A 10704-nucleotide genomic window follows, 5' to 3' on the forward strand; every position below is an offset into this window, starting at 1 on the left:
ATTTATAACTTTTATAAAATCAATAAATATATTTTTACATCAATAAGGTTTTTCTTATATGGTTATCTTTATAGGGTGTCCGGGGGTAAAGTGCTCAAACTTCAGGAGGTTATTCTAAATGCTAGAAGAAGTAAAAATGAAATGGAAATTATTCGAATTTCCAAATTTTTTCCACAAAAATTTATTTTCCGTAGAAGAAATTGTTTTTTTTTTCTATACAAAAAATTAAACTTTTTTACTCGAAAACTATCTTAAAACGTTGGAATTCCAAAAAAAGTTTTTTTTTCTTTTTTACTTGTACTATCAATTAGAATCACCTCCCGAAGTTTGTGCACTTTACCCCCGACATCTTGTATAATATGCGCAATATAATATTTATACACGTGTAATATCTACTTTTGTACATTTATATCAATTATATACACGTTTACATTTTTGTGCTCATCAAATTTATTATATTATAAAGATAGATAGAAAGATCCTTAGTGCTTCCTGAGGACTTACAAATCAGAAGACTTTTTTGTAATTATTTATTTATTCATTTAAACAATTCAATAATTATAAAGAGTAATAAAACATGTAAGCAACATAAAATTACATTCTAAAATGTGAAAGGAGCTCTATTTATTTACATTTTTATGAAATTACTACTTTTAATAGTTTAAGCTTTCAGTGAACTTTCAATTTTATTTTTAACTTCTCTAAATATTATTTGTTTAAATTGTCAAATATAATTTAATCACAAACACAAGATTCACTCAAAATGAAAGATTGGTGGTTCTGAAATGTTCCCATAAATACGGTGAAAGAACCCTAAACTATAAACTTATTACCCTAAACATGCTTCGAGCGAAATGCGGATCTGGAAACCTTATCGTCAATCTGAGCAAAACATACCATGAACGTCAATATAGCAACAGCCTTTGTTCTGCTGCAGTTTCATTAAATGCCGAGAGATCCGTTTACAGTCTCCAAAAAGCAATACTGGGGCACAACCCTAGAAGCAAAGCTAAATGATTGGAATACAGAAAGATAAAAACACACCATTGTCAAAAATATCTTGGCCGTTAATGATTAAATAAAATTAGATTTATTCAGGAAGGCAAGCATTACGGTGATCGATGTTAAAAATCTAACATAGCCCTAGAATAACTCCAGTATCTTTAAGAAACCTTTCTCTTAAAGCTCAGAAAAAAACTTTCCAAGACAGTTAGATATACCACTCTACAACAAGACCGCGTACGGTAAAACTGTAAAAAAAAATAAAGTAATAAATAACAAAATAAATATTTCACAACACAATCATTTCATCGAAAATCTTAAATCCGTTTCACCTTTCTACATTTTCTATATTCTCCTTAAGAGTATAATCCTTAGATAATGCCTTTTCAGATTATTCGTGGAAGCTAGAAAAAATAAAATCATTGATTATAACTGCACTTCAAGTGACCTTTTAAATAACAGTAAAGGGCTCAAATGATTTTATTATTACCTCCGTGCCTTTGCATCTTTACAAGACTTGGGCAAAACATTCTGTAGCGGAGTATAGATTTCACATCTGAAACATAATTAAAGAGTTTATTGAAAATAGAACACCAAGGTACGGTTAGTCAAAAAACGTACAATTAAGTTAATTCTGGGTAGAAATTGTACAGTTGACATTCAGGACAGGTTCACTCCCTCCTCCTCAAAAAAGACCCTCTATACAGCATTCTCAAAGATGACACAGGCTCTGAGAGAAATTATTTTCTTCAGGGCCTCCTTCCGACATGAAAAATAACATCACTGAACTAAATTATATTATTGTAGAAAGCAATCACTTTGTGGTTTGACATATTTAATAAAATAAAATACTTTTTTGTTTTAAAACCACGATATTTATTAATTTAAGAACCGACCGGTTTCGCTTTACTTAAGCATCATCAGGGTACAAATTAATACTAAACAAGAAGTACATAATGTGTGCATATATATAACAAAATATAGAGGGAGACAACATGATACAAATATATTATAGAGGGAGACAACATGATACAAATATAAGCAACACAAAGACGGTCATAAAATACATTAACATAAGTGTACAAGTAATGGAAAACCGCTAGATAATTATGTAGACTAATGGGTTATACGAATAAATCGGGAAAAACAAAACATCAATAAAACCTCAATAATAACGGTTTTTCCGAATTTGCAAATCATTTGATCGATAAAGATCATACATTCTGTCATAGCACCGGTGCTAACATCTTACATAAAAACGGGCATGGTAACAGACTAAACAATTTAGAGGCACTAGAAATTAAAAAAGCTGTAAAAACCAAAAGTCAGATACTTAATAATCAATTAGACATATCAAGTAGTCCAATATTAAGTCTGTTTCCAATAAACCCATAAAAAATTCCCAGTTCTCCTTACCTCCTTACCACCTTGCCAGTTGATGTTTTGTTTCTCCCGATTTATTCGTATAACCCATTAGTCTACATAATTATCTAGCGGTTTTTCCATTACTTGTGCACTTATGTTAATGTATTTTATGACCGTCTTTGTGTTGCTTATATTTGTATCATGTTGTCTCCCTCTATATTTTGTTATATATATGCAAACATTATGTACTTCTTGTTTAGTATTAATTTGTACCCTGATGATGCTTAAGTAAAGCGAAACCAGTCGGTTCTTAAATTAATAAATATCGTGGTTTTAAAACAAAAAAGTATTTTATTTTATTAAATTATATTCCCCACAGTTTCAGAACTTTCAATAGCTTTTTTCGCTGGCCCGTTCATTATTTTTCTGGATTCCACGTTCGAGTATTGTTATTTGAAACAGGTGGCCCTTATTATTATTACATATTATATTATATTTCGGACATCGTTGCATTGTGAATCATTAGAGCAGATCTTAGAGTAATATTACTCTAAGGAGCAGATGTAAAGTGACGTGTGTATTTGTGTACGTAGAAAGTTAATTCGCAAATAAATCACGATCGTATAGGAACAAGAAAAGAGACAAGACAACAAGAAAACTAAATTAATAAAAATTTACCCCGTAATTTCTAATGCATTGGAATTAGTTTTATTTCCCAAAGTACCTATTCTGAAAAAAAAAAATAATAACTTTTTACTACACAATACATAAATAAAAATATGAATTATTAATTTTTATAGTAAATTATCGTTTATAATAAATATAAGCTTATAAATCAAAAATTGTATTTTTTTCTTCTCACCTATTAGATAGGATATAATTTTATGAGATAACATTTTTTCTTTGAAATACGGGATATCTTTCGTGTATTTCCCATCTTTGAAAAAACAATATTTATTAACTCATAAACTTTACACGCGTAAAAATTATCTTTATAAATTCAAATATTTGCACGTAATCGCACGTCTGTAGATGAAAGACACGTCTGCCCCCAAAGCCCTCGAGTTGGCGAATGAACTTTTCAAATAAAGATAGGTTAATCTTCAAGTCGGAGCGAGCGCGCTATAATAAATATGATTTAAAAGCAATAGGCGTAAGCGACAGTTGTGAAAATGTTTAATAAATCACGGCGTATTTCAAAAATAGCAAAAATTACTTTTGGGGTCTATTGAGTAGCATTAAAAGAAGCATTGTGATTTTTTTCATACATATAACTTGTAAAATAACAGAAATAAAAGTGTTAATAATATTTTTCGGAGCATACTTTGCGATTTATTTCTATCGAGGGAATTTAAAATAATTACCGTTTCGGCTTTTGGAACAAATAGATGTAAGTCTTAAAGATGTCTTAAAGTATGTCTTAAAGAATAACATATATTTTTTTAAGAGCTTAAAAACTTCAAACTTTTAAGAAAAATATCTCGGAAATTGGATGAAATTCGAATAGTGGGCCCTTAAAGGAGGGAACATATATATTAGAAAAGAGGCGGGAACAAATGCTATTCTCATTTCCGATGAATCAAAATTGTCAGCACTGTGATAAAATTGTACCAATTTCGCTCTCGAGGTATATTTCGTCTCGCTTGTTTACTATTATATTTAGTCGTTGTTCCCGATTCATCAAGTCTATTGCTTTACCTACCTGCTAGGAACTTGTATTATCACCAGCTTCATAGTAATTTTAGGTGTCAATAAAACTAAATTAGATATTGTATTAAAACTTATATATTATGCGAAAGTTTATCACAGCACCACGTTAATCTAAAATATAATAACTATTTTACGCAATACTACACTTATTTAAAATATACTAACTATGTTTCGTTTACCATATGATAATTATAATGATTCCGATATAAATTATAACACAAATGTTATTTATGATCTAAATAATCTAAACAAATACAATTGGGGCTCATATAGTCTAAAAATCATACATCAGAATATCAGAAGCATTTCAAAAATCGATGATTTTTTATTATTTCTTGATCAATTTAATTACTCATTCGATGCTATAATTTTGTCGGAATGTTGGATAAATAAAGAATACACCTCCAAAATTATACACAATTACTCTGAATATCACACTAACATAAGTTTAAATAAATCAAGTGGAATCGTTGTTTACATCAGAGACGGAATACAAGCACAAGTAGATGAAATTTTATTATCACAAGAAAACTGTCTGAAAATTGTTTTGAACAACAACTTATGTATCTTTGCAATCTACAGATCACCCGCTTTCCAAAACATCGAAACTTTTTTGAGCTCACTTCAAGCAATCATCAATAGTTCAAAAAAAATAGAACGTCAAATCATCATAGGCGATCTCAATATTAATACTATTCTTGAATACCACCGTCAATATAACGATTATTTATGCCTGCTTACTGAAAATGGATTCATTCAGACAATTAACAGCCCTACTCGAGAACAGGGCATGAGTAAATCTTGCCTAGACCATATCAATGTTAAAGATGTTAACCTAATCGACTCATTTGTTTTTCACACTACAATTTCAGACCACTACACCACAGCTCTCTGTCTTAAAAACAAACCTCCCACTGATGCTAAAATTAAATATGTCCCTCGAACACATTACAATAACTTAGTCGAAGACTTGCGATCAGAAAACTGGCAAAACGTTCTAGACCAAATTGATACTGACTCAGCAATGAATGAATTAATCACAAAATTACATTCATATATTTTTATATATTTTTTTATTTTATTTTTATTTTAGCGACTATATAAAATAATTGTTACATACAAAATATAATGGTGAAATTAAGTATAAAATATTGTATTTCTTAGTCCTCCTCACTAGGGGGTCCTGTGCCGAGGCGGACTAAAGTTATTTAAATATGGTTTATTTGTCTTCTATGTCGTTTTTAGTGTCTTCTATGTCGTTTTTAGTGTCTTCTATATCGTTTTTAGTGTTTTCATTAGGGTTTTTTCATTGACCTCTTTCAGCCATATTTTGAAGTGAAACTTCTTTAGGCGCGTAATGGATTTTCGGGGACGGAGTAAAACCGAGTCAGGATCGACACGAAAATGCGGGTACCCCCACCACCGCTCACCGTTCACTGTCCCTCTCTCACCATATGCGCTTGTTGAGGTGGGGGAGCCGCTCACGAACGTTCTCTCCCGACACGGGACAACAATCGATGCAGTTTTTGCACGATTCATTAAGGATTTAAGTGCTCATGTATATATCTCGCACTTTAGTTACCATAACCCAATTATCACGACATTAGGAAATGATATTCATGAAATTGACAATGAAAATGGCACATGATTGGTAAATTGTCATTGTAATTTCTTTGTAATTTTTAATTGTAATATTGTTATTTATGTAATATTGTATACTTGTGAATAAATTGAAAATTTTTGGAACTATACATTAATCGAACGTCATTCATCTATAAGAAAATATTAGAAAAAGCAAATCCATGCTTCGTCGTTGAATTATTTAACCTCTAATTTTCAAACTAACCTAAGAGAGAAAATAGAGATGATGAAATGAAAATAGAGAGAGAGGAATACTAGAAGTTTCACTTCTGTCTTGCGTAGGCTTGACACACCCACTTTTTATTAATGATTTGTATTCATTAGGATTTTTTATTAGTTTTATGTCTTGGGGAAGGATGTTATGGAGTTTTGTTGCAAAGTATGTATAGTTTCTTTGTCCGAATGTGGTTTTATAACTTGGAATATTTTTTATATCATTTTTGTTCGATCTAGTGTTATGCATACACAGTCTAGTAGAGGATTTGTTATTTTTGAAGAGCTTCAATAATATATTTTTGGCATATATTTGCTGTACATTTGGTACGTCAAAGGAATTGAATATTTCAATTGAAGGCGTTCTAATTGGTACTTTCAATATGGTCTTTATGATTCCTTTTTGAATCGTATTCAGGTTGTGTAGGTACGTATGTGTAGCAGATCCCCATCCTATGATTCCATATTCAATTCGAGAATGACATAATGCGTAGTAGACCTTTTTCATATCCTTTTTATTTAATACGTTTCTTAGATTTTTAAAGAAATATATAGGCTTGTGAGTTTTCCGTAATACCTTTGATGTGTAGGTCCCATCTAAGATTTTCGTCGATTATTACTCCGAGATATTTTATGTTTTGTGTTTTTTCGATGACGGGGCAGTAACATTGTATATTATTTCCATGGCATTCGTGTAGTTTTAGTTCTAGTGATTTTATTGGTTGGCTCCTTGCGTTTATTGAAAATGTTATATATTTTGTTTTGCTTATATTAAGGGTAAGCGAGTTGATTTTAAGCCAATTTTGAAGTGCACTAAGCCCCTTTTCAGCCTCATTAAATGTATCCGTCCAATTTTCTTCTTGAAATAATAAAACAGTATCATCAGCAAAACTGATTATGTTTCCTTTAATGGTAAGGTTAGTTAAATCGTTGATATAGATAATGAATAGGATCGGTCCCAGTACACTTCCTTGAGGGACGCCATAGTTTAAAGATAGTAGTTTGCTCTTTTGTTTGCCAATTTGTACTTGTTGTTCTCGCCCTGTTATATATGACTCTAATAAGTTCATTGTTGTTTCGGCCATTCCTATTTTTTTTAAGCTTAGTTAGTAATATTTTATGGTCTATTGTGTCAAAAGCTTTTTGAAGATCTATGAATAAAGCCAAACACTTTTTCCCTTCATCTATGTTTTTTATGGCTATGCTTGTTAGATTTTCTATGGCATCATTGGTGCTTAGATTTTCCCTAAAGCCATATTGGGATGGTGATAATAATTTGTTTTGTTCAAGAAAATGAACAATTTGCTTCTTCATTACAGTTTCCAAGATTTTTGAAAAGGAGCTTAAGAGACTTATGGGTCGGTAGTTATATATATCATTTTTGTTACCACTTTTATGTATAGGTATAACTGTTGCTTTTTTAAGGCATGAGGGGAATACATTTGTAGATATAGACAGATTGACCAAGTATGTCAAAGGGAAGGTCAGTTCATTTTGGAGTTGTTTTATTGTTTTATTTGAGATTATATCATTTCCCGATGATTTATTAACATTGAGGGATACAATTGCGTTTCTGATTTCAGTATTGGTTACATTAGTTAACTTTAATTTATCTATCTGGTTCATACTTTCCTTTTCTTCTGGTAAAATGCTAGTTTTTGGATGTCTGATTTGCTTTGCCAATTTTGACCCTATATTTGTAAAAAATTCGTTTACGTATTCGAGAATTTTGTCCGGATGCTTTTCGAAAGAGATTTGGGTATTTTCAATTGTTAGTTCATCTATGCTTTTGTTATGGGATGATTTTGCACTTGTAATTTCATTAATGATCTTCCATAATTTGCGTGGGTCATTGTTACATTCGTCTATTTTTTTCTTATAATAATTTTCTTTGACATTGCGTACAACATTTTTGCAAATATTTCTGTATCTTTTATAATATCGTTGTATAAAAATATCACAAGGATTTAAACTAACTTTCCTGTGTAATTCATCTCTTTTTCTAATGCAATTTATAACGCTTTGGGTTATCCATGGTTTAAGATGTTGATTTTTATGTGAAATCTTTTTTTCTATTGATTTGGTATTTGACATGATGGTATGAGTTATATATTCAATGAATTTACTCCAGGCACTATTTGTATCAAGGTTCTCCAGTAGGTTTATCCAGTTTGTATTTAGTAATTGTTGTTTTACTTCATTCCATATGGTTTCTGTCTTCTGCACGATAATTGGGTAGGGCTGCGATCTTTGTATTTTCTTTTTTGTAATAGATAAAATTGTTGTATAGTGGTCGGTTATAGTAGAGGTGAATATGATAGAGTTGGTTGGTTTAACAGTCTTACTGAATATGTGGTCGATGCAAGATTTGCTGTCATTTGTAACACGCGTAGGTTTATTTATCAAACTTTCAAGTCCGTGGGCGGCCAGTGTTTGCAGATAATCAGTTCTATTTGGATGACCGTTTTCTAGTATGTCAATATTTATATCTCCGATGAGGAAGACATTTTTTTTGTTTTTTAGAAGATTGAGTTCATTAGAAAGCGTTTCAAGAAACTGATTAATATTAGTTGTAGCTGGTGATCGATACAGAGCTAATATAGTGGTTTCATCACCCACTTTGATTTTCAAACAGTTTGCATTTGGGAATTTTATTTCATTGACTTCAGTTTTAGTGTCATCTTTAATGTACACTATCACACCATCATTTTTTGTTTAATTCAAATTGGTTGCATATGAGGTGTAATTATTAATATATAAGGGTGAATATTTATCCTTTATCCAGCACTCAGTGAGGATAATTATATCAAGATTAATTTTTAGATTCTTAATTAGTATTTGAAGTTCATCGAAGTTTTTGTTGATACTTCGTATATTTTTATTTAATATATTAAAATTTTTTTTAAGAGTTAGCAGTTCATCTGGTTTGTTTGTAGTTATTGTTTCCTTATCCATGTTCTCAGTAGGTATTTCAGTTTGGTGTGTTCAAGTAAGTGATTTGTTATATTAATTTATCGAGGTCGTCCAGATGATTTACGTACAAATTTTTTTGATCATGACCTTTACGAACCATTATTTTCCCATTTTTGATCCAAACAAATTCATAATTTTTTTCTTTGGCTAGTTGCTTTGCTTTCCAAAGCAACTCTTTTTTGTAGGGACTTATTACTTCACCTATGTACAATTTTTCGTTTGTCAAATCCTTTAGTAAATTAAGGTCCATTTCTCTTTTTTTAGATAGAAGGATTTCTTTTAGTTTAATTTCTGTAAATTTTACTAGGATTTTTGGCGGAGCATTAAGTCTTCGGTCTGTAGTTCTGGTCACATTGTTTATATCAGCGTGTTTGATTTGAACTCCAGCTGCAGATGCGACTTTTTTTATAATTTCCTCCAGTTGTTCACCATTTTTTTGTGGAATTCCTGCAATTTCTAGGTAGTGCAGATTTGATGTATATTCAATTTCATCTAGTCTTAGTTCCATTTTTTTATTGTAGCGTTTTTTCCCACTTGCTCTTTTTTTATATTTTCAAGTTCGTTTTGGATTGATTTATTTTGGTTATTATTTGTATCCAATTTTTTAATAATTTCGTCATATTGAGCACTTATGTACTCAATACTTTTTATAGATTCCGTATTCTGACATTCAATTTTTTGAATTATATCCTTTTTTAAAGAATCAAACTTTTTGTCGATATAATCAAAAATTTTATCCGTAGTTTGTTTGTCCTCTTTATCAAGGTTTGATTTATTGCTACGTGTTTGGGTATTAGACATTTTGTTCACAGTTTACAAGAAAGTTGGGTTCAAAAATGCCCCCACTTCAATTCAAATTCAAAATATTGTCTCTGGTTTCAGTGACAGCCAGAACAGTATTTCATTAGGTTTATGTCTATGGCTTTAAATGTCACTTGTCACGCAAATAAGATTTTGTTTTTAGAATCACTGTTATAGTAGATGTGTTCACACTTTGATTATTTAATAATCGGAAAACGATCCACTTTTTGAATGTGATACAATTAGTTTTTGTATGAAAATCACAATGTAGATAACGATTTTTAAAACTTTTTGTAGGACGAAAAATTTGCTTGCTTAATTGAAAACTTCATAGAAGAACCTGATAATATATCTAAACACACTAGTAACAAATAATCAAGTAAAACTCACACCTTGGATCTCCCCTGGCCTTGTCAAATCTATTCACAGAAGGAATCAATTACACGAAAAGGCGAAAAGATGTCCTGAAAATAGTTTAGTACAAGCTCATTATAAAAAGTATAGGAATTTATGTAAACATTTAATTAAATCGACCAAAGAAAATTATTATAAAAAAATTATTTACGAAAATGACTGTACGCCAAAACGTCTGTGGGAAGCTTTTCGTAATATATCTAAAACAAAAATTAATAAATCTTCCGAAATTAAATCGTTGTACATTAATAATTTAAACTGTTCAGACCCAAAAATTATGGCAAATTTTGCCAATAATTATTTCACTTCAGTGGGAGTAACTCTTGCGAAAAAAATTATTGATAAACTTAATACTACTGAAATTGATCTCACTAAGTTTACTACCTCTAATTTCGGTCATAAAATAGACAATATCCAAACAACGACAAACGAAGTCATGAAAATAATTGACGATCTTAAGTCATCAAATGCTTGTGGTCCTGATAAAGTCTCATCAAATCTGTTAAAACTTATTAAATCCTCAATCGCAATACCGATCGCGTTCATTTCGAATCTAAGCTTTAAATCAGGAATATTCCCCAATCA

General features: G+C 30.6%; 1 long non-coding RNA gene across 1 annotated transcript; it reads right to left on the reverse strand.

Moving 5' to 3' along the window:
* Positions 1-625: 625 nt before the first annotated feature.
* Positions 626-1842, reverse strand: LOC149416727 (uncharacterized). Its single transcript, XR_016303381.1, has 3 exons — positions 1493-1842; positions 1335-1406; positions 626-997 (listed from the first exon to the last, which is right to left on the reverse strand). It is a non-coding gene; the product is annotated as an uncharacterized LOC149416727 (long non-coding RNA).
* Positions 1843-10704: the final 8862 nt, after the last annotated feature.

The sequence above is a fragment of the Hesperophylax consimilis genome, chromosome 16, assembly GCF_061612785.1.
Source record: "Hesperophylax consimilis isolate HC1 chromosome 16, BYU_Hcon_1.0, whole genome shotgun sequence".
NCBI lineage: Eukaryota > Metazoa > Arthropoda > Insecta > Trichoptera > Limnephilidae > Hesperophylax > Hesperophylax consimilis.